Here is a 15,845-nt window from a genome sequence, read left to right as displayed (position 1 = left end):
AAATGTAAAAATACCAACCCTAGCCAACAAGTCTGTGTCTGTCCATCTGCCAGTCCTGATGGACAATTTGGTTTATGGCCACTGATTTTGTTGAAACTTGGCACACTTATTCTAATCGACAAAATGTGCTAAGTAAAGTTAAGTAATCATTGCAGTATCTCACTATAGCATAATGAATACTGAACAAATACTGGCCATTTCATAAACTACAGAATTTTAGAAGCCAGATTTTTTGTGACTTTAATTTCTAATATTTAAATGTTACATGCTTGTAACTGTAAACTTGAGGCACAAGCTATCAGTTCTTTAGTAATTCCAACATTATGATATTATTGAGGTATGGTATTATTATTATATGTCATATTTATATCTAATATTAGTATTAGTGTTATTAACTGTAAATGCCAGCTCAATCATCATACTAGACAAGTTTTTTTATATCTGCTATTTTCTGAACAATATACTGGATTGAAGAGACCATTAATGCTAATTTTTGGTAACTATTTTTTTTTGTTGTTATATACTGCTGCCTCGCAGTTTGGAGACCTGGGTTCACTTCCCAGGTCCTCCCTGCATGGAGTTTGCATGTTCTCCCCATGTCTGCATGGGTTTCCTCCCACAGTCCAAAGACATGCAGGTTAGGTGGATTGGCGATCCTAAATTGTCCCTCGTGTGTGCTTGATGTGTGGGTGCCCTGCAGTGGGCTGGCGCCCTGCCCGGGGTTTGTTTCCTGCTTTGAGCCCTGTGTTGGCTGGGATTGGCTCCAGCAGACCCCCATTACCCTATAGTTAAGATATAGTGGGTTGGATAATGGATGGATAGTGTTGATCAGCAAAATTTGCTGTAGTATTTCTCACACTGAATATGCTATGTTCGCTGGCGACTTTATTCTACAAATATTTTCTTAGAAATTTGCAGTGTAACCAGCTTAGATGAACGTTTTTCCCTAGTGCCCCATGATGCTTTGTAAGACCAGCATGAAATCACAGAGTTGTAGTTGTCAATGTTGGGTAGAATAGCCCAGTTGAATATATAAAGCTAATCATAGTAGTGGGCTTAAACTATTCGAAAAACATTTAAACATTAAAACACTCACTGAGAAGGAAACTGGAAATGTGTTGTGCCTTAAAGAGAATGTCTTTTTATATGGTTTTGTATGTGACATTTGTTTAATACGTGAGCCTGTCTCATAATTCTGGTCACATTTTTGGCCACAATAATCAGTCCAGCACAGTTGGCAGGCATTTCCTTAGCTGTCTTGTCTTGAACCATTGTACCATTATAATCCACTCAAATCTAATTCAGTTTATCCTTCACCGTTGACTTTAATGAATTTTGCTGAGTTCAAAAAGTTCCCAAACATTTTCACAATTTTGCTGAGCTCAAAATGAAGCAAATTCAGTGGGGTCCGCTCATCCCTACTTGTGACCTTATATGATTAATGCAAAAAAGTTACTGTAACGTTTATGACATTATTTATTTAAATAATCTATTTCTGGTATTGTAAGCGACACATTGGCCGGATTTCTCTGAGCCAAATCATCTTCTGCTGACTTTTTCTTGTCAGTTATTACTAAAAATTATTATTCTACATAATTTTAATAATTAAGTTATTATTAAAATTATGTAGAATATACGAGGTGTGATAAAAAATATCATGAATGTTTTAAAAAGAAGTTTTACAGTAAAAGACACATTGCCATTCGTCCTCCTTAAAATACTCCCCCTCACTTTGAACGCACTCTTCCCATTGTTCTTGCCACTTTCTGAAGCCGTTCTGGATGTTGTCTTTCATGAGCGTCTTTAGTTGTGCACTGTCAGGCCATGTCTGTGTTTCTGTCAGTTCATCAGCTATCATCTATCAATTAATATCTATCAACCAATTGGATATTCTCCTAAAAAGAAAGACATAAACATGACCATTAATGCTAATTTTTAGTAACTATTTTTTTTGTTGTTATATGCTGCTGCCTCACAGTAAGGAGATCTGGGTTCGCTTCCCAGGTCCTCCCTGCGTGGAGTTTGCATGTTCTCCCCGTGTCTGCGTGGGTTTCCTCTGGGTGCTCCGGTTTCCTCCCACAGTCCAGAGACATGCAGGTTAGGTGGATTGGCGATTCTAAATTGTCCTGATTGTCCTAAATTGATCCTAAATAAAGATGACAAGGTATCTGTCTCAGAAATTAGTTGTTATTCAATTCCTGTGACACACTTTTGTAATAGCTCTGTACCAGTAAAAGCTTTATTATGCTTAGACAAAACCCATGCACTGTAGCATGGAAGGAAGCACTCATTATTGCCCAGTCTTGCTAAGTTAGTGAATATGTGGTGAAATTATAAAGACATACTTTGTAATCCATTCGTCTTTGAAATGATGACTCCCTGAACCGATTTTCCACTTAAAATATTTTCACAGAGACATTTTTGCAAGCTCACTTGTAACATGAATTTTCAATGTTCCTACCCAACATATTTGGTAAAAGTTGCAACCTATATGGATTTCCATGAGAAGAAAAATATGAATTTAAAAGATTAAGCTTGCTCATTTGCAATGGTAGTGCCAGAATTAATTCAATGCAACATATGCTTAATGATTCCATATCTTATGTTCTTCTTCTTTCGGCTACTCCCATTAGGGATCGCCACAGCGGATCACCTTCTTCCATATCTTCCTGTCCTCTGCATCTTGCTCTGTCACACCCATCACCTGCATGTCCTCTCTCACCACATCCATAAACCTTCTCTTAGGCCTTCCTCTTTTTCTCTTGCCTGGCAGCTCTATCCTTAGCATCCTTCTCCCAATATACTCAGCATCTCTCCTCTGCACATGTCCAAACCAATGCAATCTCGCCTCTCTGACTTTGTCTCCCAACCGTCCAACTTCAGCCGACCCTCTAATGTACTCATTTCTAATCCTGTCCATCCTTGTCACACCCAGTGCAAGTCTTAGCATCTTTAACTCTGCTACCTCCAGCTCTGTCTCCTGCTTTCTGGTCAGTGCCACCATCTCCAACCCATATAACATAGATGGTCTCACTACCGTCCTGTAGACCTTCCCTCTGGTCTCACTACCATCCTGTAGTCCTTCCCTTTCACTCTTGCTGATATCCGTCTGTCACAAATTAATCCTCTCACTCTTCTCCACCCATTCCACCCTGCCTGCACTCTCTTTTACACTTCTCTTCCACAATCCCTATTACTCTGTACTGTTGATCCCAAATATTTAAACTCATCCACCTTCGCCAACTCTACTCCCTGCATCCTCACCATTCCACTGACCTCCCTCTCATTTACACACATGTATTCTGTCTTGTTCCTACTGATCTTCATTCCTCTCCTCTCTAGAGCATATCTCCACCTCTCCAGGGTCTCCTCAACCTGCTCCCTACTATCGCTACAGATCACAATGTCATCAGCAAATATCATAGTCCATGGGGACTCCTGTCTAATCTCATCTGTCAGCCTCTCCATCACCATTGCAAATAAGAAAGGGCTCAGAGCTGATCCCTGATGTAATCCCACCTCCACCTTGAATGCATCCATCTGTAATTCTATATCTTATGAAGATATTATTTTGACAGGTTTGAAGTGACTTATCATGTTTGTGTGGGTGTGCGTGTGTGTGTGTGTGTGTGAAGTAGACAAGTAGCTGATTTGATGAAAGTGCAAACGAGTGAATGAAGGAGTGTTGTGGTGTGTGTGTGTTGGGAAGCAGTTGTTAGTCCAAAAACTTTTTGCTCTGTGAGAAACTGGCCACTAGGCAATCTGTTTGACTCCTGGACTTTTTCTTTATAAATGTGAAAATGATTTTGCCATACTCTTTTATTCATAAAAATGGTATTCAGTGTTGTTTTCAATAAATTTCTGCAGTGTCCTTCTATGAATTGCACATTACTTTGCCTCTGGTTAGAAGTGTATCATTTAAAAGTGCAACTGTCTGTTCCTTGAGATCACATCACATTGCTGATTCGCTCCACCACACTTTACGTGAATGGGCCTTTCTTCTCCCCTAACATAAGATTAGCAGCTACTGTATGAAACAGCCCTTGATCTAAGATAAAAGTTATCTCCAGCTGTATAACGTCTAATATTTCTGCCTAAATTAAAAACATTCCTGAAAATACAACTAAATGCAGAGCTCCGTTGGCTGGTTTATGTAGAAAAAGAAATACTTAAATCTCCCTATGATCTACTCTACTTTTAAGTCACATTATTAAATTATTCAATTAAATGTTTGCTTTTAACTGTATAATAAAATAAATCTCTCTGTTAGTATTTGTGGTTATGCAAGTTACTACACCAGAAGAGTAAATACAAGCTTTTTAAAAAAACACACCCTCCTAAGCAGGCTTTTAGCTCTTTTATTGCTATCACGCCATGCCTTTTTTTTTTTTTTTTTTGCTCTAAATAAAGTAAGTCTTGATTCAATTTCTCATGGCCCCTGAACTGAGGATCAACTGTTCTCACATTTGGCAGCTTCCTATTAGTGAAGTGTGTACCTACTGCTTCTCTTTTAGGAGTTTGCAAGCACTATGATCTTATTCCAGTAAAGGTGTTTAAATTTTAGTTTTGACAGGAACTATTACCCTTTACATATTCTGGTAACTTGAAACAAAAATAACCCCCCCCCCATAGTGTGCTAAAGAAAAAAGAAAGCTGTTTTCACAATTATGGTTTCTAAAAATGTTCTCCCTTTCACCATTTGCCTAGTAATCAAATTGCACAAAATTGCTTCCTCAGGGTATTTAGATTCGGCTACAGACACAGAGTATTTTCACGACTTTAATATCACTGCCAAGTTTGAAGTTTCACTGTTTGTTCCCGTGAAGTGTAAGTTCGTCATCTAGGTCAGTACAGTATTTACCATTTGCCTTTCTACACACACTCCCTCCTTGTTCGTAAGTAAACACCTTTGAGCAGAACATATGTAAATCATCAAAAGTGAAAGTTAAGTAGGAAATAGTATCTCATTGCCTCTGAAAATGTAATAAATGTTTTTTGGCAGTATCTTGTAAGGTGCTTTTAGACATGCTTATCATATTGTGTATGTAGTAAAAACCCAGTCCTGCCTGTCTCTCATTAATGCTGCAGATTTATTGCTTGCTAACACAGGGCCTAAGTGAGCAGGATTGATAAAAAAATTTCCAGTTGCTAGCATGTTAGTGGTCTCAGGGTAGGCCTAACCATATCACCCAAACTGATGGCAGAGAGTATGGGGGCTTGTAGGTGCTGGCGCCCTCTAGCCTGTTGCCATGTATAGCTCATCCAGGTATGGACTTGGCCATCTGCCCCTTTAACATAATGTTCACGTTGGGAACACAAGTAAGGGTAGAAACCCAGAAGTGAACCAAAGGCAATTTTTTTTCAAAAGATGTATTAGTACAAAAAAACATCAGCGTCTGGCCTGAAGGAGCCAACTCAGCACTGCAGGACTGCTTTGAATGTACAGACTGGAATAGGTTCAGGGAGGCAGCCACCTATGACCAGCATATTAACTTAGAGGAATATACTGACTCTGTGACTGGGTACATAGGAATGTGCACTGAGAATGTCACTCTGGAAAAAGCCAGAATTACACACGCTAACCAGAAACCATGGCTGATGGCTGAATCCCAAGCTCTTCTGAGACCAAGAGATGCTGCCTTCAGATCAGAAGATGAAGGGGTTCTCAGATTAGCACAGGCTAAACTTTCCAAGTTCATCAGGAAAGCTAAATGTCAGTATGCACAGAAGATTAACAACAATGTCTGTGACTCGAAAGATCCTAGGCGCATTTAGCAGGGCATCCAGGCCTTAACAAATTACAAAGTCTCGCCACAGGTCAACAGCACTGATACTTGACCTGTCTATTGTCCAGAATGGAGAATATGCTGGGTACCTCTGGCACTGTCCTCCAGTGGTTCAAGTCCTATCTTACTGATAGACAAGAGTTTGTTAGTCTTGGCAACAGCAGATCCAGCTCAGTGCCAGTCACACAAGGAGTTCCTCAGGGCTCTGTTCTTGGTCCTCTGCTTTTCTGTATTTATATGCTTCCCCTTGGCCATATTATTCGTAGCTATGGACTGGGTTATAATTTTTATGCAGATGACACGCAACTCTACTTCAATGTTAAAAGTGGAACATCATCAGAGCTTTCTCAGCTCACAACCTGCCTTAGTGAAATTAAAACCTGGATGGAGCAGAACTCTTTAAAATTAAACTGCAACAAAACTGAACTCCTGCAAATTGGGACTAATATGCAGCTTAATAAAATGAGCTCCTTCCCAGTCCATCTTGGCGGTGATCTCATCAGACCTGCCTCTACTGCAAAGAATCTTGGTGTCATTTTTGATTCCTCCCTTTCTTATTCCGCCCACATAAATCACATTAAGAAACTTTCTTACTTTCACCTCCATAACATATCACATGTTCGCTCCTTCCTCTCCTTTTCGAATGCTGAGAAACTTGTCCATGCTTTTATCACATCCTGCATCGATTATTGTAATTCCCTACTGGCAGGTGCCCCTTCTAATCTTATATCACAGCTCCAGCTTATTCAAAACTCGGCTGCAAGAGTCCTTACTTGAACCAGCAGCAGTGAGCACATCACACCCATCCTGCTCCGTCTCCACTGGCTCCCTGTGTCTTACAGAATCGAATATAAAATTCTACTAATAACCTACAAAACCTTAAATAACCTCACGCCAAACTACATCAGTGACCTTCTCCATCGCTATGTGCCTGCCCGCCCATTAAGGTCCTTTGATTCTGGCAATTTTGTTGTGCCCCACACTAATCTACACTCCATGGGTGACAGGGCCTTCAGCTGTATAGCGCCCAGACTCTGGAATGACCTACCGAAATTAATCAGGTCAGCTGACTCCATGAATTCTTTTAAAAAACAGCTCAAAACTCATCTGTTCAGGAAGGCTTTTAGCTCTACGTGACTTTATTACCCTTCTCTCAGTTTACCTCTCTGTCAAGATGTTCATGTAATCTGTATGTGTGTGTGCTAGACCATCAATTATGTTGTCTGTTAGGCATTTTTTAATCTTCTTTATTTATTTATCTGGTTTGTACAATGCTATATACTGTATACCCTGCCGTTCTGTCTTATATTCTGTAAGTGCCTTGAGCATGGGAAAGGCGCTATATAAATAAAATGTATTATTATTATTATTATACTTGCCTCCCTAAAATGCTCAAAAACTTCTACGCACGTTTTAAGGCTCAAAACAACACACAAGCATATAAATCCATGCCTTCCCCTAAGGAACAGGTGCTCCATCTGGACGCTATCAATGTAAGACGGACGCATTCCAGAGTCAATCCACGGACAGCTGCATGACTAGATAATATTCTGGGCGTATTCTTAGAGACTGTGCTGACAAACTGGCTGATGTCCTCACAGACATCTTTAACATCTCTCTGAGCCGGGCTATGGTCCCCACAAGCTTCAAAAAGACCACTATTACTCCAGTTCCAAAGTAGGCAATGGTGATGTGTCTTAATGATTATCGTCCTGTAGTACTGACTCCTGTTGTCATGAATTGCTTCGAGCAGTTGGTCATCAGCTCCATCCTCCCCGCCTCTCTGGACCCATTCCAGTTTGCTTACCATCTGAATCACTCCACTGCTGGTGCCATCTCCCATACCAGATGATGTACTGTCTCACCTGAACACCAGGGATTCATATGATAGAATGATGTTTGTTGATTTCAGCTCAGTTTTCAACACGATCATTCCCTAACAGTTGACAAAGAAACTCTATCTGCTGGACCTTGACATTCTACTGTGTAATTTGATTCTAGGCTTTTTGATATAGAGACAGTCAGTGCACGTTGGCAGCAGAACATCAAACACCATCAGGCTGAGCATAGGTGCCCCCCCCAACCCCAAACCTCCACCCCCCCGAAGGCTACATGCTCAGCCCACTATTGTTCACACTCCTCACACACGACTGCACCATCTGAGTCCAATGTCAGCATCAGGCTTACGGATGGTGCAACCATAGGGGACCTCATCAGCCACGATGCTGACACATCCTACAGTGAGGAGGTTGGACATCTGTTGAAGTGGTGCAGTGAAAATAATGTCTCTCAATATCGATAAAACATTTGTCAATTTCAGGGAAACACTGGCTGACTATTCCCCACTGCTCATCAATGCCTCTGCTGTAGAAAGAGTAACTAGCAACACGTTTCCTGGCATGTATATTCTGATGACCTCTCCTGGACAATCAGCACCAACTCTATTGTCAAGAAGGCACAACAACAGCTTTTTTTTCCTGTAGAGACTGAAGTTAATCAGCTTGCCACAAGCCATTCTTACCACCTTTTACAGAGGAACTGTGGAGAGCATCTTGACAAACTGCATCACTGTGTGGTTTGAGAACAGCAAAACCCATGAATGCAAGATTCTGCAGAGTGTAGTGAGGACAGCTGAGAATATAATAATAATAATAATAATGTTTTATTTATGTAGTGCCTTTCATACACTCAAGGACACTTTACAATTCAATAAATACATTAACAAGACAGTAGAAATTACATACAACAAAATGAATAATACTCATTGAAGATGTTTTTAACAGGATTTTGAAATGAATAATAGATTTTTCCTCGCGAAGGCTGAGAGGAAGAGCATTCTAAATTTTAGGGGCTATCACACTGAAAGCTCTGCCACCCATAGTTACTAACCTGTATTTAGGTACAGTGAGAACGTTAGCGTCATAGAGGTCTCCCTCTCCTCGATTGAGGGCATTCTTCAGATACACTGTGTGTAAAGCCTCTGCCATTATGGAAGACTTTTCTCATCCATCACACATACTCTTTGACCTTCTGCCATTAAGAAGAAGATACCACAGCTTTGGAACCTGGCTGTGCTGGTCCTATACATAACAACTTCTTTCCCCAAGATGTGAGACTTCTGAACTTTTACATATCACCCAGTACTATATCCCTATGACATTCCTCCAATTATGTACTGTCATTTTACACTTTGCATTTTACTATGGAGACTGAGCATTGTTCAATCTGTATAGTCCTGCATCTTTTGTTTTGCTACATTTCATTGTTGCACTGGTTTTGGTAATGTTATGGTGTATGGTAAATGTATGTTTTTTTGTCGGTGCCCCAGAGACTGAAAGGAACAAAATTATGTTCAACCATATACTATGTATGTGGATGAATGACAATAAAAGTTGAATAGAGTTGAGTTCAGAAGGGCAGAAACCCTCTGAAACACAAGATCTGTAAACTTCAAGTCTTACTCCCAATCTAAATCTTCACCTGTAACTGTGGTTCCAGAGACAGAGTTCATACCACAACATAGCAGCCAAACTCTCCCTAATTGACTTTTAAATACTCCTCACTTTTAAAGACTATTTTGTTGGCTAGTGAGGAGCGAATCTTTGCTGCAAGTTTGTCATAATTTCAGAAATGTTTGTGAATGTCGCCAAACTCTATGAAATGCATTGAAGTCGGCGGGGTAGGAGGAACTAAACTAGCTTTGAGTGGATTAATGGTACATTTTTTTAAGTGTCACTGAGGGGCTAGGGAAAAGTCTGCCAACTATGCTGGACTGACTATGGCAGCCAATTATGTGATCTAAGTGTGAAGCAGCAGTGTTAACCACTGCATCAAACAACAAATATGACAAATGGCCACAAGCTAACAATAAGTAAATAAAATAAAATAAAAAACTCTTGGGTCACACATGAGACTGGCTCATTCCATTGTTTGATGTGGCTCCAGGCACAGCTAGGACATCTGTTTTGTGTCCAATTTATCTGTGCAGATGCTTTAATCAAGAAGAAGAAACATCTTGTAAATAATAACAAATCTTTTGTTTTTATTATCTCACATCGTGTCTTGTGTTTTCTGATGAGGGAAGGGGGAGGGGAGGACTCCTTTAAAGCTTGCTTGGGGTTGTAGCTGGGCATATGGCTAATTTGCATGCATAATTAGCCATGTGGTGCAACAATGAGCATTACATATCTGGTGGCCATGCTCTTAATATTTCCATTATGGTCAGCTAATGCACTACTCAAATAAAAATACTGCAAGTTTTTTGTTTAATTTTTTTTAAACACACACGGGATGAGGATGAAAATTCAGCAGTGCTTCTGAACCTTTTAGGTTACCTTTTTTAAGTTTGCTAACAGCCCACATACAGCAACTGAAAAGCCAAGGGGGTTGAATTGAAACAAACATGAGTGGAAGAGTGGGGTTTTCCCTTGGAGACAGCTAAGTCAGCAACAATCTAACAGAAAGCATGAAAATTTTGTGAATAGCTGGTACAACTCTGTGACGTTTCTCTCGCCTGTGACATTCCAGGTTGGCCGCAGCTGCCTTAAACATCCTTGAACCTGGAACCATTAATAGTCATAATAGAGTTGAGCCAGTGTAATAAGCACAGATGTAACAGCAAGAATATGGTGCAAAGTGGTAGTGCTGTTATTTACAAATCGTTGAAATGCAAAATAGTGCAGTGTTCTTCCATCAATAAATAAAAATAGTGCAGTGTTCTTCCATCAATAAATAAATGAATAAGTCAATAAACTATCCCAATAAAAGCAGGTGCTAAAGTGGAGTTCATTCATAAATAACAATAAATAATTCATTAAAATGAGATTAAAATCCCACAGGCTCTGTCTTTCTCTAAAACTATCGCATGCCTCAGTGCTCTGTCAAACTGAAGTCTCCCCAGCTTAGCACAAATCTGCTCAGCTCAAGGAGACATCCACTGACATGCACAGTTCACCTTCTTACAGACTTGTAACCTAACCACATTGCTCGGCCACAGCTGGGGTGCCCCAAAACGACTTGCGTTCCTTGCTGTCTCTTTCGGCACTTGTAGGTACCCAACAAGCCCCATGCTGTCTCCTATCTGCCGCCACCACACAGCCTTAAGGCAGGAGCCTACTAGGAGTGGTGTGTCACTCCAGCTCCCTGTTCACTCTGCAGCAGCAACCCTGCTCCTCAAGCTTCAGCTACACACTCGTAACTAATTGATTGCCATATCCAACAGCCTGTCTTCATCCTATAGCATCAGCTTCACAAAGATCATCTCTCTCTTTCTCATCTTCCTTCCATTTAACCTCCATCTTTCTTTCTTTTACTTAAAATACATGAAAAATTCTGATTAACTTTTTTCCTATTCCCTAGATCAGGACAAGCAAGAATGTGTTTCTCTCTACGGGGCACATGGCAGGTAATAGTTTTGCAGAGACGGTCAGCCAATTTACAGTGTGTTTGTAGTCTTTATGGGCCATAAGGTGGCCCTTTAATTTAGTATATTAACCCTGCAAACAATGATACTTAAAAGATATAATAAATAAAATTATGGAAATATATTGTAATAGCATTGTTTGGTATGAATTGGGTTACCCAAAATGTAGTGCCATTTTGTAAATGATGATAATAATTACAATTGTAGGTTTTATCTACTTTTTGTGTAAATTTTAAATCTCAATCTGCAATCTCCTACATACAGTTTGTTAAAAATGGACAAATCTGATGTTAGAAGGTAATTTTGGAAATGTGTAGATCTAATCACATTTTTGGTCACATTTTGGTTATTTGTGTTTCAGAGGTCCTAATCCCAGACACAAACCCTCACAACTCTTGCTGGTTCAAAAGACTTTTATATGTAATGTAATGCCCTCAACACGGGTTTCTTCCTTCTACAATAGAATTATTTTCCTTCTCCTCCTCAGCCTCCAGTCCTTCCAGGCAAGCTGTGCCTTCCTCCTTTCCTGACATCAACTCGCTGGCTGAGGCAGAGTGTCACCTTTTCAGGCCATATCCAGGAGTACTTCCAGTGCCGCAATATTATCTCCAGGAAGCACGTCCGGGTCAGGTGGAACTTAAGCACAACACAGGAACCTCCTCCTGGCACTGCTCTCTGGTGGTATCCAGACTCCAACATGGCTGCTCTCCAGGACTATCATGCAGCCCTGTGGGTATCCAAACCAGTGGAACATAGCCACCTAGCACACTGGGGTAACACTCGGGTGTCCCTCTGTCTGTCTGTTATCCCAGACCCCCATGGAGCAGCATCCATTCCAGCCAGGATTCCCATCTATCCATGTTGTTCCTTCCTCCCATCTTCATATTTTTTTTCTCATATATAAATAAATGACTGTTAACCATGACTAACAGGTAGATTGGCTGTATTTTTCCAAATTTAAAATCTGTAACATAGTTTTGATAAATGATAAAGAGTTAAGAGTTAGGTGTTCTGTTATTTTCACTAGTGCATACTACTACTACTAAAGTGAGACATAAAGATAGAAGCACCATCCCCTTTGTGTTGGTGAATGCCCCCAGTTAGCTACAGAGTTTCATGCAGTTGCTTAGCTTCCTTTTGCTACAAGACAGCCATATAGTCACCACCTTCAGACATGATTAATCCAATTCAGAGATGTAGGGGGAGTGAAGCTTATGTAAGCAGCCTGATGCACACGGCAGGAAACAGCCTGGAAAGGATACTGATCCATCACATGGCATACCTGTACTCGTGCACACACTTGACACGTTGCCATTCTATGCCAGTTTAGTGTTGTCAGTTACCAGAAAAGTGGTGCCTGAGGAAAACCAATAGGGGCAATGTGTAAACTTACATAGACTGAACCTAAGACAAGACAAAGACACAAAAGAAGCAGGCTAAAACTAGCAGAAAAGATAACAGTATGATAATATTAGTTAAACAAGAATGGGCAGAGTTGCCATAAACACTTTTGTATGTGCAAAAACACCAGGCTCTTCCAACAACCACATATAAAGAAAGTAACCTTTCCTTGTAATTAAAACATGACATCTACTATAAACTTATTCTTAAAATACTACAGAATTACACTGATATAAAGATATAAATTTAAGCAATCACTCAGTTTATATTGTGTAAAAGTTAGTTGTTTATCTTTAGAAAAGTTTTGATGAGAACGTACCATTCAGCACAACACAGCCTGCCAATCTCAATTTATTTAACTGTTTCAAAAAGTGAAGTGTACAGTTGAAGAGTCTCAGATTACTTCTACAGCACCTACTGCATTCCTGGGTAACCTATTTTATGTAACTGTTGTTCTCTGTGTGAAGAAATACTTTCTAACATTAGTGCAGAAAGTAAAAATAATGCAGAAGAAAATGTGTAGGTTTTAAAAAATTGAGGAGTAAATATTCTAGCAGCCAATTATTTGGGCAGAAGTAAAGTCTTACAAATGTTAACATGTCATAATCAAGCATTAACAGTCATTATTGAGCTTTTCATGTAAAATGCCAAAAACATAATGAACATTTTCCTAGCAAACAAAAATAAAGTAAAGACATTTTGATCACGCTCTGTAAACATGCAGGAAAAACATAAACCTACAGAAAAGATTCTTTAGCATTTATGGGCCTCCGATCACTTTTTCCCTTTTGTTAATGGTCTTCATACTTCTAGCTTTGCTCTCAGATTGGTCTGCAATATTTTGATTTTACATACATTGGAATTTAAGCCAGTTTTCCATAATGACAACCATATGCAGGTTTAAGTAAAATTATATATTGTGGCTTAGGCATTACAGGAAAGGTCAGTGGGTACCGAGAAGAAAGCTTAATGACTGATTCATCAAAATAATGCACTTCCTATTGTTTACCTAAAACACGCATCTTACTTGCAAAGAAAGGACCAGTTGTTGTTTGATCCTTTATATGTGTTTAGGTCTGCTGCTTGGCAAGGCTATGCTTTCCCTTTTCAAACAACAATTGTTGTTATCCTTTTAAAATGTCTTCTTTTTTAAATTATTATTTTAGTTTTTCTTTTACCTCATTTTGTCTTTATAATTTGGCACTTTTATTGGATGTAGTAACCAGTGATATTTCAGTTCTGATATTAAATGTAGTTTGAGTTTTTATTTTATTTTATAAAATTAATTTTTATTTCTTTCCAGTTTTCAGTGGAGTCAACCAATTTTTATTTTTATTTAGTTCTGTGTTTAAAATTTTAGTTTTTATTTTATTTAGTTCTGGCCTTTTTATATAATATTTATATATTATATTATATATATTAAATTTTTATTTTTCTTTTGCAAGACCACAAATGCCGGCCTACACATATTTCAATGCAAGTTATGTTTCAGTCAACAAAATACACTCACAGTTCATAATGCTTTTAAATACAGCTTGACTATCAACGATCAATGAGATTAAGTTGCCTAATGAGTGTAGTCAGCAAGATCAAATGTTTCAACCCAAGAAACCAGTCTGTGCGAGCACGTTGCTGTTAAGCTTTAAACAAGCACGCATTTCAAGAGAGTTGTTCATGTTGCAGTGACGTCCGTTGCAAAGATAGCCACACAGTGAGAATACTCGCTCGACGAACGCCTGTGATGCAGGTTCACAGACAAGGTCCTCGGCACTATGAAGGGCATGAGCAGACTGTATGTTGACGATTTCTGCTGCCAGTACTGAAGTGCAGTCAAGGTGCAAGAGATGTGCTGGACTTCCACTAAGTACTGATCCAGGTGGTCCTGCACTGAAACTCCGAGACTCTTTTTCTTCTTCTCGCACACTACATTTGCTTTTATTATCATCTGCACTGTAATTAAAGTATTTCCACACATTGCTTTCTCATTTTCTATCCACAAAAATCTGTGCAAAACTCACCATCGTCAACCACATTATAGTAAGCCCAAGGTACAAGATCACTGCATAGTAAATAGGGCAATGTAACTGAATGCTCAGTTCGACCTATAAACAACCCCTCTGCACAAATGAACTAGATTGAACGAAAATGCTATTGCTATTTTTTTCACTTTTCCTTGATTTTCGTTCTCATTTTACTTCGTTCACATATCACTAATTTTTATTTTTATTTAGTTTTAGTTTCGTTTGCCTTAATTTCAGTTCTTGTGCTTGTAAAATGAAAAACAATATTTTTAGTTTAGTTGTGTGGTAGTAACTATCACAGCTGTAAATCACCAGGTTTGGCCACAAGAATGTTTCAGGCTATTTTTAAAGTCGTGTATTTATCATTCTTCAGTGAAGACATCATCTGAACCCTTACACAGATTAATAAACACAACACAGTAACAAAAACATGGATAACCATTCCATAGTTATACATATCAGCATACACATATTTAAATAAAAATTAATAGAGATGTGTTGTCTGAAAGTAACAGGAATTATGTAGTGTGAGATATGGTCGGCCATTCATCCCAGCCAACACCCCCAGGCCGCCAGATGGATCCCTCCTTGCAGCATGGAGATGCCCCGAATGCCAGCAGGGAATTATGGACAGTGGACTTTTAATGCACAGCCCTGCTGGATACCATGAGGGCCGCCAGGAGTCACTGCAGGGAGGCCCAGGGACTATTATGTGCCCTATAACCCAGAAGTGTGTCTTAGTCACAGCGACAGAGGGAATGATGAACTTCTGGGATGAAAAGAAGAGCTTCCGGGTCACGAACTATAAAAGGACTGTGGGAGATCCCAGAAGTTGAGCTGAGCTGAGTGGTAGGGTGGGAACGCGTCTGGGATAGTGGAGGATTGTTTGATTATTGTGTATTTATATGAGTATTGTGGAGAGGAGGGTGCTTTGTGCACTGTATAGTTCAAATAAATATCATATTTGGACTTTTACCTGGTGTCTGGCGTTTGAGCCGAGGGTTCAAGGGAGTGATAGCGCCCCCTATCTGTCACAGTAGATAAAAGATCTGGCCAGTCAGCAACAAAGTAGTGAAATGCAAAATCTTCATTTAATAGAATTCTTGGAGAAAATGGAGCTCTTAGTTGTCCACAATTCTTTTGCATGGTTAAAATAAGAATCTGGCTGACACTGGCCAAACTGGCCATCCTCTCTTATCTAGCCATTTTGCCATA

Source organism: Erpetoichthys calabaricus, chromosome 7 (genome assembly GCF_900747795.2).
Source record: "Erpetoichthys calabaricus chromosome 7, fErpCal1.3, whole genome shotgun sequence".
NCBI classification, from domain to species: Eukaryota; Metazoa; Chordata; class Cladistia; order Polypteriformes; family Polypteridae; genus Erpetoichthys; species Erpetoichthys calabaricus.
The sequence above is the reverse complement of the archived record's forward strand: the minus strand, read 5'-3'. Positions refer to the sequence as shown.